The 14,843-nt window shown below is 47.5% G+C and overlaps 1 protein-coding gene across 1 annotated transcript in view; it reads right to left on the reverse strand.

Annotated features, from left to right (window-relative positions):
* LOC122805771 (synaptonemal complex protein 1-like) overlaps positions 1 to 14,843 on the reverse strand; it is a 5,909,626-nt gene that overhangs the window by 544,757 nt on the left and 5,350,026 nt on the right. The window lies entirely within an intron of this gene.

Here is a 14,843-nt window from a genome sequence, read left to right on the forward strand (position 1 = left end):
CTTGAGTCTGTATGGTTTGTATTCTGTCTGTAGGTAGATAGACCCGCATTCGGTTTGAGTCTATCTCTACCCCTATGAATCTTATGCTGAGATGGCAGCAACACAGACTTTGGCCAATTGAAGGTGATTCCAAGGGAATTGCCCAGTGATATAGTGGCTTGTAGGCTCCGCAGTAGTAGATGCTTGGAGGTGGCAGTTAGGAGCCAGTCGTCTAGATACGGAAACACCTGGAATCCTAGACTTCTCAGGTGAGCAGTCACGACCGCCAAACACTTGGTGAACACCCTGGGGGCTGTGGTGAGACCAAAGGGCAGCGGCTGAACTGAAAATGACTGCCTCCTAGGCTGAAGCGCAGATGTCTCCTGGACGCTTGATGTACCATGATATGTTAATAAGCGTCCTTGAGATCTATGGAGCACATCCAAACACCTTTCTCCAGCAATGGGAGAATGGTTTGTAGGGTGACCATTCGGAACTTGGACTTTCTGACTGAACGGTTTAGAATGCTGAGGTCGAAAATGGGTCTCAAGTCCCCGGTCTTTTTTGGCACCAAAAAGAATCTTGAGTAAGTCCCTAATCCGATCTGGTCTGCGGGGACCGGTTGGATGACTCCTTTTAGCAGCAGCTTTGAAACTTCTGAGGCTGCAGTTTCCCGTTGACTGGGTGGCGGGTCCGGGATTTTTTTGGACTGAGGTGGAGAGTGAGAGAAAGGGATGGTGTAACCTCCGGCGATAATTCGAAGCACCCATCGGTCCTGAGTGATACCTTCCCAGGCTTTTAGGTGCTTCGAAAACGACCCCAACTGGCTCCGGAGCTGCACAGTCGGGCAATCCCTCAGGGACTGTGAAAGGCTGAAGAGCCACGAAAGGACTCGCGGTCTCCAGTGTTGTGAGGGCCTCTGCCGCCTCTGGGATGGCGTCTTCCGGAAGAATTTCCCTCCTGCCTCTGGAAGGGGATCATCCTGCTGAGAGGGGTAAGGCTTCTGAGATCTACGGAACCACATTTTCCTCCTCTTTAGCCTTGGGATAAGGCCGAAGGGAGTGGAAATTCGTGCCCCACGGCAGTCAGAGTCTTACCCTCCTGTTCGCAGCGGGTCAGTGTGTCCTTTACCTTGGGTCCAAACAGGGAGGACCCATCAAAGGCGTCGGCAAAGGAAGACTTAAAGGCCTCCGCCAAAATGACACAGGCGGAGCCAGGCTTGTCTCCGTAGAGCAATGCCTGTACCCGCTTACTCGCCTTCGCCACATAAGAAATGAGCCTCATGGACGAGTTTGAAATGGACGACAATGTAGCCAGCTGAGAGCCAACCGCCTGGGCCAGCTCCTCAGGCAGGTTACCCAAGGGGTATCGGAAAGTTCTTTAATCAGATCCCTCTGAAATCTAGTAAAGTCGTAAGGTAGTTCAAGGACCTTAATGTAAAGGCCGCTGAACTTAGGGTGCGCTTTCGCATCGATCCATGCTCCTAGACTCCTTATTAGGAGGATGGACGGACGTCGAAGCCTCTGCTACATCTTGCTGGGTAGCAGATGCCACCACCAAAGCATCTACAGCCACACCTTTAGTTAGAAACTCTTTTTCAGGGGGTGCCGAGAGGAACTTATTAGGACGAGCAGGCACCGGTTCCACAGAGTCTGGGTGTTCCCACGCCCTTCGACAGATCAAATCCAAGAGCTCGTCGAAAGGCGGAGACACCCAGGAGGCGGAGAGCTGAGCCCCGAAGGCCTTAAGGAACACCGACTCATCAGCAGAAGGGGGTTTGGACTGCCAGCCGCCTCGTTGTTTAAGGGCTTCCAGGATGTCTGCAAAGGAGACATCATCTGAGGACGACTTAGGGGACCCTTCTGCATCATCGAGATCAGTGTCTGATGTAAGAGACTCATCATGGGAGTCAACGTGCTTCCTCTTGCACGATGTTTTCCTGGGGCGGTCTTCCGAAGAAGCTTCAGAAGGACCTCCAGGAGGGGGGGAAACCCCAGTGGGGGTAACCTCAGGCCCCGGGGCTCCGCTGTCTAAGGACAGGGGGACTGCCAAAGACCCAGTCTCGGTATGCAGGGAAGGAGCTGGGGAGACCGTGGAGGTAGCCAAAGATGATTTGGCTAACGCACTCCTCATAGCCCTGAAGGCGGGACCACCAGAATCCTGGGAGGGTCCGACCTCCGTGGCCACGACGGTAGACGGCACTCCCGCAGCCGACGCACCGAGAGGAAGACTTGGGACCGAAAACATCAATCCCGAAGCATCCCCCCGGGGCCGACGGAAGAAGTCCGCGTACCGAACTCCGACCCAAGAGCCGGAGTTGGAGTAAGGGTCGGGCCCGACCCTAAAACCTCCACCGGTTCCACCAGCACTGGCTCCAACGGTGCCGAGGCTGTTGGAGGAGGAACCATAGTAGCAAGGTGGACCATCGGCTCCGAAGCCGAATGGGCTGGAGCCGAAACTAACTTTTGGAACACCGGAGACTGGAAGAGTCTTAGGAGCACCCTGTCGATGTCTGAATCAGACATCTTGGATGATCTGGACGATACCGATCGGGTCCGAACCGATTTCTCCATCGGCTCCAAAGGAGTAGGGGACCGGCTCCGAATGGATTCTATAATTATCGGCTCTGAGGGAGATCTCAAGGCAATTTCCCTCGGTGCCGATGAGGACTTCGGCTCCGAAGGGGAAGAGTCTGAGCCGGCAACCCTCATCGGCTCCAATATCAGTGGAGCCGATGAAGGTGACCCGCCTCTCGATGCCCCAGTCCTCGGCTCCGAAACCAGAGGGGTCGAGACTGGAGGCATCGAGGCAGACCGTTCCGCCCTCGGCTCCGAAGTCCGTGGAGCCGATGGAGAAGTCTGCCTAGGTTTTTTTGCAGTCGGTTCCGACTGACTGGTCGGAGCCGACGCTTTCTTCTTTTTTGAAGGAGAGGGAGAAGAAGATCAAGCCTCCTCGATGGATGGCTTAATTTACCCCTTAAGGATTAATTTGTTTTTCCTCTCCTGGAGGACCCTTGATGTGAAGGCGTGACACACGCTACATGATTCTTGTAGGTGTTTGGCGCCTAAACAATAAACGCACGAGAAGTGGTCGTCCGTTATGGACATCTTATAACCACACCTCGCGCACTTTTTAAACCCGGAGGGTCTATGCTCTTTGGACATGTCTAATTTAGAGATAACACACCTGTCTAAAGAGAAAACACACCAAAACTAGCAGTTTAAGTACAAAAAATATAAAGTTTTTTTTTTTTTTTTTTTTTTTTTTTTTTAAACAACAATACAGTTGTACAAAAAACAACACAGAAAGAGAGGGTCAAGACCCTCTAACTTAAACGGGTACTTGACCCACAAATAAAACGCTAGAATAGCAAATAGCAACAGGGGAAGGCCCCTCTAACTAAAACGGGAAACCTTCCCTTGACGAAAAACACAAATTCCTCAACAAAACTGTTCAATACACACTCGTATCACAACAATAGCTGTTAAAACAGCTTTTGGGTTCAAAACAAGCAAATTCCTGACAGGAAAAGCCTAAATAAATTAGTACTTAGCCCAGCCAAGTTGAGACCACGTCTTAGCTTGTAAGTGGCAAACGAGATCTGGGGGATTAGTGGTGGTGCATCCTGGGATAAGAAATAGCTCAGCCAATAAGAGGCCTCGCTCTATAGCATAGCGTGCCGAGTCGGAGCCGAGGGATCGGCTCCGAGCCCATCAGTACAGAATGTAGGCGAGATAGGATCACATAACATCTGTTTGTTATTCATTAAAGCTTTCAATAATTCCTGCTCAGGTTTACTTAAATGAGATATCACATGGTGTCTATTTGTTGTTTTCCATCAAAGCTTTAAAATTAAATTCACACATCTTGTCAAAAATTATTAAAGGCATAGCCAAAACTGGATTGAAAATGCTGTTTCTTCTTAAAATGTCATTAACTTGCCTTGATTCGACACCAGTAAATAGCAGTTTAAAATTTAATTTTTTTCAAATATAGTTTCAAATCAACTAGTAAAGTCTCAATGTTCACATGAGTGATAGGCAAAAAAGTTTGTGACTTAACAATAAAGGCAAAGACTCATCAAAAGTAGAACTAGTGAAGTTATACACCTTGAAATCCCCTTTATAATTTGCCAAAATATGGGGAAACACTTCGTTCATAGTAGCTGTTTGTTCCGTGTAGTTCGAACAATCCATGGTTAATGGTGGAATGAATTACACTGCCTATAGCCTCCCTGACCTCTCCCTTGATTCCAGGAATGTTGAAATCGTGTTTGCGGACGAAATCCTTTCTCTTGGTTGGAAAAATGACTCTGGTTGCGATTCCTGAGCCTTTCTGATCTCCTTGGTTAAACTGGATCTAAAGGGGAAGAATTGCCTTTATCTTCATCGTCGTCAGTGGTTTCTGTTTGAGGGTTTGCCTCATTCATAGATGTAATGTTGTAGCTCTGCCCTCTGCCCTCCAGTTGGTTGTGGATAGACTTTCCCTTCCTGGTAATCCCTGCAGTCACGATCCATTTGTTTACATTTCCCTTTTTGTATGTCACTAATCACAGAGTCAGTCCTCCTGAAAATAGTAGAATATGACTGCTTTGTACAGAAAATAGTAAATAATTTTTGATCCTGTTATCCAATGCCTCAGCTTCTTTCATTAGATTATCTATATGAATTTGGTTATGTTTTCTTAAAATTTTAAGCATTTCCATATCTTGCCTATTAAATAACTTGATTAGCTCAATGTGTAACAGAGATCCAGCCACTAGACCATTAGGGTATTTCCACAAGCAGAGCCATTTAGGTATCTGCTTAGACTGGATACATTCAGACAAGGAAACGTTTTCCACTTGCAGCTTCCGACATTGCAGCAAAACTTTTTCCAAAGCATTTAATAGGTTCATAGGTTCATACTAGGCTATCTGCCCTAGGGCATTTATAAGCCTAGCCAGAGTGTGTTTGGCTTTCGCCACCCATTTTAAATGAATTTTGGTATGGCCTTTTTCGAGGTTAGTATACTGTGCCTCTGTCTAACAGTGACACAGAAGTGATACCCGGGGTAAACCTACTATCTCCCATCCACTCATCAAGGTTCCTCTTGAAGAAAGTCAATGAGGGACTCTGCCTAACCTGGACTGGGATTTTATTCCAGAGTGAAGGGAGCCTCTGGGTTATGAATCTGTCCCTCCAGCTTGTCCTATTTATTTCAGTGCTGAGGTTCAAGTCTCTCGAGCACGTAGCTCAATGGGATTTGGATTTTCTGAGGTGCAGCATGTCCATTAATTCCGGGTTGGACATGGCTTTATACGTCAGGCACAGATCGCCTCTGAGCAGGCGGTATGCCACTGAGTAGAGCTGGAATTTCTTTAACCGGGCAGCATATGGCATCTGTTTGAGCCTTTGATCCTCTTGGTGAGGTACTTTTGGGGTCTTTCCAGTTGCTGCAGGTGTCTGGTAAGGTACATCCCTAAAGGGGCATTGTACTCAATTATGGGCCTGATGAGGGATGAGTAAAGAGGCACGATGACCTCCCCTGATCTAGATGTGAATCCCTTCATGATTAGGTAGGCTATATAAAATGTTTTTCTAACCACTTTGGCCACGTGGTTGCCAAATGAGAGATTGCTATCAACTTGGGTCCCCAGGTCCCTAATTATTTCTTCCGTACTTAATGGATTACCACCTATGTGGTAATTTGTGGGCACTTTGTTTTTGCCAAAGGGGATGACTATACACTTTTTGGCATTTAGCTTGAGGCCATGGCTCTGGCACCAGTTGTCTGTTTCTATGAGGCCCTTTTGTAGGATGCTTGTGTCGGCTGGAGAGTCAATTATGGCACCCAGTTTGCAGTCATCTGCGAACTTGGTCAGCCACAGTCCTTCCGTGTTAGCCTGTACCTCCGAGAAATATATACCGAACAACAGAGGTCCCAGGACTGAGCCTTGTGGGATGCCACTTGTAACTGATTTGTAGTCTGACATGGCTCCAGCAATTCTAACCATGTGGGTTCTGTCCTTCAGCCAGTTTGCAACCCATCTAGTGACATAGGGGGTTATATTTAAGTTGGTGAGCTTATCTATAATGCCCGAGTGGGGTATTGTATCGAAGGCTTTTGCAAGGTCCAGGTAGGCTGTGTGGACCAAATGGCCTTGGTGACTGTTTCAAAGAGATCAACCAGGTTTAAGAGGCAGGATCTGCCCTTAACAAAGCCGAACTGGGTAGGATCCAGTGTCTGTAGGTCCCCAATATCTTTATTTATGAGGTCCATGATGATCCTTTCCATAGCTTTGCAGACCAAGCTAGTCAGGCTTATGGGGCGATAGTTTCCAGGATCCGTTGAGGCACCACCTTTGTGGAGAGGGACCAATGTTGCTGTACGCCACTCTTTGGGTACATATCCTGTAGTAAGGCTGAGATTGAACAGTAGTTTTATGTTTGGGTTTAGTTCTTCTTGGAGTTCATATAGGACGCAGCCCGGGACACCGTCTGGTCCCATTGATGCTGTGTTTTTTGCATTGGAGAGGGTGGCTCTTACCTGAGCATCTGAGATGTCAGGGGGGCAGCACTCTGCTGGGATATATATTTGCCCTTTTGGTGGGGAAGGGGGGGAGAGGTTTGCGCTGAACCTGTCAGCTAGGATGTTGGCAATGTCTGTGGGTCATTTTGGACTAATTCTGAGCATATCTGGGAATTCCCAGCCAGGTTCCTAACATAACTAAAGAAAGCCTTGTGATTATCCTTAGTGTCCTGTGCAATTTCTCTCTCGAAGCTGGCCTTAGACGATTTTATGAGTGCCCGTAGTTTTTTGCTAATACTGATCAGAGATGCCTTCCTTTTTTGGGATTTTGCTCTATCATGTAGTAGCTTCCTCCTTCTATTGTATAGTTTGTTTATGGCTGGGGTCCACCAGACAGGATGCCTAACTTTGGAGGACTGGGTCTTGGTTTTATTTGGGATTCCATGATCCATGCATTCCTGAAGGTGTTCATAGAATGCGTTTATAAAGGATTCTGCGGTCTGGGCCATATTTTCCACAGGCCCGGGGGATTGGAGGATTCCACCTCAGTTTTGAGGAGTGTGAAATTTGCTTTAGAGAAGTTTTTCACTGTGGTTTTCTGGGCAGGGGCTGGGGTCAGGATGTGAATATCTAGTGAGATTAGTTTATGGTCTGATCTTACCAGTGAGGGATACACTTCTGGTCTGGAGCATAGAGTCCCCATGTTGGTGATGATCAGGTCCAGTATGTTTTCCCCTCTTGCGAGAGTGGCAACAAGTTGTTCCATAGCATTTGAGTTTATAAATTCTAGGAACCTTTGGGTTAGGGTGTTGGAGCTAGAGTACTGCTCCCAGTCTATGTTAGGGTAGTTGAAGTCGCCCAATATAACGGTGTTTGGAGAGACCTTCATATTTTCCAGTGTTCTCAGGAAGGCCGAGTGGGGTTCCTGGGTTTGGGAGGGTGGTCTATAGCAGGCTATAAACTGGAAGGCAGTTTTACCCACTGTTAGTTGCACATGGATAGTCTCTGATGCTTCGTGCTGTGCCACCAACCTGGAGGTCTGGGTATCTTTGACGAATATTGATACTCCCCCTCCTTTTGTGGTTCAGTCCAAGTTTTGGGGCCGAAAAACATGGTATGAGGTATAACCTGGTAGTGCTGGGGTGCTCTCGGGAGCCTTGAACCAGGTTTCTGTTACTGCACAGATATCGATGTTCTCCATGCGAAGGAGAGTTTCGAGTGTGTGCATCTTGAGGTTTAGACTTCTGGCGTTGAGTAGCATTACTCTTAGTTTCTTATCCCTTGTGATACCTATGGAGGTGGGTTTGTCTTTTGAGCCTTGCCTAAAAAAGGCACTATGGGGGTGGCAAGAGCCTTTGCCAATATCCGAAAGCCCAGGGGTGAAAGGTGCAAGCCGTCCCTAGCGAAACATCGTGGCTTGTCGAGCATGTCATCCCAGGCATACAGGCATTGGATCCCCTTTGAATGACACCAATACTTAAGCCATTTGTTGAAATTGATTATCTTGTCTTCATATTGTGGCATCATTCTTGGTGAGGGTAAGATGTTACTCAAGGTCAGGGTAATACCGGCCTGGGCTACATGCTCAGAGAGCTCCTCTATGTCTCTTTTCATGTAGTCCAGGGAGGTACGTCTCAGGTCATTCACACCAGCATGGACAATAACTGAGTCATATTTGTACTTGCCTTGGAATGACCTGAGTGCTTGTGTTATGTGGCGGATCCTAGCGCCCGACAGGCAGCTCACCGTGACCTTCTACTTGTTCAGCTTGGAGAGCGGGACATCAGTGTGCCTGACGATAGAGTCACCTATTATAAGTGTATCAGGTGTGTTGTTTAGCCTTAAGGGCTGTGATTGTTCGGCACACTGGCTTTGTGAGCTATGTGTTGCACATGTTTTTGTTTTGGGGTAGCGGTTGCTTGGGTGTCTGCTTTGGAGCTCTCTGCTGCTTAGGCAGATTTTTATTTAGAGCCTCCGAGTATGTTTTTGTGTGTTTATGTGTTTGGTTTGCTGTCGTGGTAGGTCTATGTGAGACTGGAATTGTAGTGAGTGGGGTTTCCTTCTCCTCCTGACTGGTTACGCCAGTACTGAGTTGAGAGAGCTTAGCCTCCAGTTTGGCTACATGGTTACATCTCTCACATGTGTTGGAATTTGTTGGGAGGAGGAGAGAGTTGTCTGTGTACATGAGGCAGTTGTAACATTGCCTCAAGATTCCCAGATTCACCAGCTGGACCGGAGAGGAGATTGACAACTGACCTTTGAACATGCTAGAATAGTATTGGGAATTCCTTTATAATTGAAAAAATGGCCAATGGGGAACAAAGTACTCAAGGGGAGTTTGTGAGGGTGTAGTGCTTTTAATTTTTTAGTGCTGACTTATATAATTGCTTTAGTGAGCAAGTGTTTAGAGTGGGAATAGGGTGTTTATTATGAGAACTAGATCAGTTCTAAGGGAAAAAGTGAAGAGCAGACTTTGTGGAGCCGAGAATGGTTTAGACCCAATTAAGCGGCGCTGCCCGATGCTGCGCTATGCGCAAAATCGCGCAAAGCCACGCTGAAGCGGGTTTTATACAGGGGGACTTGAAAGAGCTAGAAATTGGCCCAAAACGGCCAATAGACTACCAGATTCTTGTGCTGGGAACACTCCTCCAGTGATAGATAAGCTGCTCCAAGCTCCCCACTGCCACTGGTGAACCAAGAAACCTCCCTGTATCCAATAAAGGAAATGGGCAACACAGGAACTTTCCAAAAGTCCAGAATACAGCAAAGCCTGTATTTGGACTACTCTAGGTCAGGAAAGACAGGAAACAAGGAAATTTTTTTTCTTTTTTGCAACAAACAGCAGGAAAATGTAATAAATATGTAACACAGGCTAGCGCACTTGAGTGTGTAGCCTCAACAGGTAAATGCAACAAAGAGGACAAACTTTAAAAGTGCAGGTGCAAAAACAAGTTTAAACAGTTTAAAACAGTTCAAGAAGCAGAAATACTTGCAGTTTAGCTAGATCGGACAGTCGCCCAGGTAGTAGCAGGAAAACAAACAATTTTATCAGGTTAGCAGTCACTCTTTTAGCCTCTCTGCTGCTAGAACCACTCTGTAGGACCACAAGGAGCTTGGCTGAGTAGTAACAAGCGTAAAAAACGCGCCAAAGTGGGTTTTATACAGGGGGACTTGAAAGAGCTAGAAATTGGCCCAAAACGGCCAATAGACTACCAGATTATTGTGCTGGGAACACTCCTCCAGGGATAGATAGGCTGCTCCAAGCTCCCCACTGCCACTGGTGAACAAAGAAGCCTCCCTTTATCAGAGAAAGAAAATGGGTAACACAGGAACTTTCCAAAAGTCCAGAATACAGCAAAGCCTGTATTTGGACTACTCTAGGTCAGGAAAGATGGGAAACAAGGATCATTTTTCTTTTCTTTTTTGCAACAAACAGCAGGAAAGTGCAATAAATATGTAACACAGGCTAGCGCACTTGAGTGTGTAGCCTCAACAGGTAAATGCAACAAACAGGACAAACTTTAAAGGTGCAGGTGCAAAAACAAGTTTAAACAGTTTAAAACAGTTCAAGAAACAGAAATACTTGCCGTTTAGCTAGATCAGACAGTCACCCAGGTAGTAGCAGTAAAAAAAACACTTTTATCAGGTTAGCAGTCGCTCTTTTAGCCTCTCTGCTGCTAGCACCACTCTGCAGGGCCACGAGCAGCTTGGCTGAGTAGTAACAAGCGCACAAATCACGCCAAAGCGGGTTTTATACAGGGGGACTTGAAAGAGCTAGAAACTGGCCCAAAACGGCCAATAGACTACCAGATTCTTGTGCTGGGAACACTCCTCCAGGGATGGATTGGCTGCTCTAAGCTCCCTACTGCCACTGGTGAACAAAGAAGCCTCCCTTTATACAGCAAAGCCTGTATTTGGACTACTCTAGGTCAGGAAAGATGGGAAACAAGGATAATTTTTTTTCTTTTTTGCAACAAACAGCAGAAAAATGCAATAAATATGTAACACAGGCTAGCGCACTTGAGTGTGTAGCCTCAACAGGTAAATGCAACAAACAGGACAAACTTTTAGTTATGTACTCACCATAACTTCAGATGTTTGGGATCCATCTCGCCTACATTCTGACTGATGGGTTCGGAGCCGATCCCTCGGCTCCGACTCGGCACGCTTATGCCAAAGAGCGAAGTCTCTTATTGGCTGAGCTTACTATATCCCAGGATGCACCACTACCAGTCCCCCAGATCTAGTTTGTCCGCATACATGCACACACGCACGCACTGCTTATATAACATCGCCAGATGAAACAAGATAAAAACAGTAGAACTCAAACCGTTCAATCTCTTCTGATCTCCAAGGCAGGGGGAAGGAGGGTGGGTATTAGGAATGTGGCGAGATGGATCCCAAACATCTGAAGTTATGGTGAGTACATAACTAAAAGATGTTATGTGATCCTATCTCGCCTACATTCTGACTGATGGGACAGCGTCCCTAGCACCTGAATCCTGGGTGGCTCACTGGAAAACACTCCTGAGTACCGTGGAACCAAATGATGCTCGCCCTTTAGATGCCACATCCAATTTATAGTGGGAAATGAAAGTGTGCGGGTTGGACCAAGTAGCCGCAGCACAAATCTCAGAAATAGCGAGCTTGGAATGAAATGCAATAGAGGTAGCCATAGCTCTAGTAGAGTGAGCTTTGACGGATGTTGTAAGTTGCTTATTTGAAGAGGAATAAGCCTGAGTTATGCAATCTCTAATCCATTTGGCAATAGTAGCTTTAGTGATGGTTTTACCCAGTTTATTATCTGAAAAGGACACAAACAATTGGTCTGTTTTTCAAATCTGTTGAGTCCTGTCTAGATAGAAGCGCAATTGCCTGTGAACATCCAACTTATGCAAGGTGTATTCCGCTTTGTTTGAAAATTTTGGAAAGAAAACTGGTAGCTCTAGAGATTGTTGGAGACAGAGATTAGAACAAACTTTTGGAACAAAAGATGGATTAGGCCTAAGTGATACTCTATCCTTGTGAAAAATCAAGTATGGTGGTTTGATAGATAGGGCTTGAAGTTCTGAAACTCTTCTTGCAGAGGTAATTGCAATTAAGAAGGCAGTTTTCCAAGACAGATATTTCAACTCACATGTAGCAGCCGGTTCAAAAGGGGAAGATGTTAAGGCACTAAGTACCAAATCAAGATCCCACGGAGGCGCAGGATGAAAAACTGGGGGTCTTAAAAGCACAGCACCTTTCATGAAAGTTTTACATAATCTGCTACTCATCAAAGGTGGGTCTATGGATTCGTGAAATTTGGAGATAGCTGCTAGTTGGACCTTAATAGTAGAGACTGAAGATCCTTGATTAAACAAGGATGTTAAAAATTTCAAGACGACTGGTATTGGGGCAGTAATAGGGTCTAGGCCTCTGAGTTGAGCCCAGATAGCAAACCTCTTCCACTTACTGTGATACAATTTCTTAGTGGTGGGTTTGTGGGCTGAAGATAAAATGTGAATAACTTCAGGGTCCAAGGTGTGATTTCTGACTAAGGTCGGAAGTGGAGGAGCCAAGCTGTTAATTTCAAAGTGTGAAGGGACTGGTGCTGTTGTCCCGACTGATGAATCAGAAGGTCCGGAGTTAGATCCAAAAACCAGGGACCGTCCAGAGCATATTTCTGTAGGTAGGGGAACCATACCTGACGAGGCCAGTACGGAGCAATTAGAATCATTGTGGACCCCAATTGGGAAGCTTTCTGGATGACTTTGGGAAGGAGTGGAACCGGAGGGAAAGCGTAAAGTAGTCCTGTTGGCCAAGGTTGGACTAGAGCATCTGTAGCTGCTTCCCCTTGACGCGGGGTCAAGGAAAAGAACCTTTTGCACTTCGTGTTTTGTGGTGTTGCAAACAGGTCGCAGCACGGAATCCCCCATCTTTTGAAAATCTGAGCTGCTACAGCTTCGTTCAGGGACCACTCGTGAGGAGAAAGAATAGTCCTGCTCAGTCTGTCTGCCAATACATTGGATTTTCCTGGAATGTGGGTCGCTACCAGGAAGCGGTTGGTAGCCACTGCCCATTCCCACACCCTCATGGCCTCTCTGCAAAGGGGGTAAGATCTGGTCCCTCCTTGTTTGTTTAGATACCAGACCACCGACATGTTGTCTGTGTGAATAGCGATAATGCCTTGAGGGAGAAAGTTGTGGAGGGCTTGTAGGGACAGAAGTACAGCCCTCATTTCCAACACATTGATATGGAGAGAGGTTTCGTTTGGAAGCCAAGAACCCTGAACTGACATGCCCAGACAATGCCCCCCCCACCCCGTCTGGGAGGCATCCGTCGTCAAGGTGGCTACCGGAGGGGGCATAACAAAGGGTCTTCCCTGATTCAGATTGGATGGCAGAAGCCACCAGCGGAGGTCCCGTTTGCACGTTTCTGTAATCAGTATGTGATGATTGAGGGGGAGATCCTGAAAGGACCATTGTGTCGATAACAGCCACTGAAGAATTCTCATGTGCAATCTTGCCAGAGGAACTAGGAGAACCGTGGCAGACATTGAACCTAAAAGTTGCAGGACCAACCTGGCTGGGGCTTTGGATCTTAGAAGCAGGGCTCGGACTTGACCTTGTAATGTTTGTATCTTTTCAGTAGGAAGGAAGATTCGCATCAATTTTGAGTCTATCTCTGCTCCTATGAATCTTATGCGCTGAGAAGGCAGCAAGACAGACTTTGACCAGTTGAATGTAATTCCCAGGGAAGCACCCAGGGAGATGGTGGCTTGTAGGTTCTTCTAGTAGTAGATGCCTGGTGGTGGCAGTCAGGAGCCAGTCGTCCAGATAGGGAAACACTTGGAATCCGAGACTCCTCAGGTGAGCAGTCACTACTGCCAAACACTTGGTGAACACCCTGGGGGCTGTGGTGAGACCAAAGGGCAGAGCACAAAATTGGAAATGACTGTCTCCCAGGCTGAAGCGCAGATACCTCCTGGACGCCTGATGTATCGGTATGTGATAATAGGCGTCCTTGAGATCTATGGAGCACATCCAAACATCTTTCTCCAACAATGGGAGAATGGATTGTAAAGTGACCATTCGGAATTTGGACTTCATGACGGACTGGTTTAGTTTGCTGAGATCCAATATGGGTCTCAGGTCCCCTGTCTTTTTTGGCACTAAAAGAACCTTGAGTAGTTTCGGGATCCGATCTGGTCTTTGGGGACCGGTTGGATGACTCCTTTTTCCAGCAGCTTTGAAGCTTCTACGGCTGCAATTTCCCTTTGACTGGGTGGTGGGTCCGGGATTTTTTTGGACGGTGGGGGTGAGTGTGTGAAGGGAATGGTGTAACCTCCGGCAATAATCCGAAGCACCCATCTGTCCTGAGTAATAGACTCCCAGGCTTTTAGGTGCTTGGCAAAACGGCACCCGACTGGCTCCGGAGCAGCACAGCGGGGCAATCCCTCATGGAGTGTGGGAGGCTGAAGAGCCACGAAAGGACTCGCGGTCTCCATTGTTGCGGGCGTCTCCCAGAATAATTTCCCCGTCCTCTGCCTCTGGAAGGGAAATCTTCCTGCTGTTGGGGAAAGAATTTCTGTGATTTGCGGAACCACATCTTCCCTCCTCTTTTAGCCTTGGGATAAGGCCGAAAGGGAGTGGAATAACGTGCTCCTACGGCAGATAAAGTCTTTCCCTCCTGCTCACAGCGGGTAAGAGTGTCTTTTACCTTGGGTCCAAACAAAGAGGACCCATCAAAGGGAGCGTCAGCAAAGGAAGACTTGAAGGCCTCCGCGAAATGACACAAACGGAGCCACGCCTGTGCCTGCCGCTCTGCCCGCCCCTTCGGCCGCATATGAAATGAGCCTCATGGACGAGTTAGAAATCGAGGTAAGGATAGCCAACTGAGAGCTAACCGACTGGGCTAGCTGCTCAGGTAGGTTACCTGAGAGGGAGTCTGAGAGCTCCTTGACCAGATCCCTCTGTAGTCTGGTGAAATGTGCCAAATAATTCAGGGACCTCAGAGTAAAGGCCGCTGAAGTCAGGGTGCGCTTCCCGTCGTCCATGCTCCTAGACTCCTTATTAGGAGGATGGACGGACGTTGAAGCCTCTGCCACGTCCTGCTGGGTAGCAGATGCCACCACCATGGCATCTACAGCCACGCCTTTCGTCAAGAACTCCTTCTCGGGTGGGGCAGACAGAAATTTGTTAGGGCGAGAAGGCACTGGTTCCACAGTATCTGGGTGTTCCCACGCCCTCCGACAAACCAAATCCAGGAGCTCGTCGAAGGGCGGAGACACCCAGGAGGCGGAGGGCTGAGCCCTGAAGGCCTTGAGAAACACTGACTCATCAACGGAGGGGGGTTTGGAATTCCAGCCGCCT

The sequence above is a fragment of the Protopterus annectens genome, chromosome 7.part0 (assembly GCF_019279795.1).
Source record: "Protopterus annectens isolate FY-2018-M chromosome 7.part0, PAN1.0, whole genome shotgun sequence".
NCBI classification, from domain to species: domain Eukaryota; kingdom Metazoa; phylum Chordata; order Ceratodontiformes; family Protopteridae; genus Protopterus; species Protopterus annectens.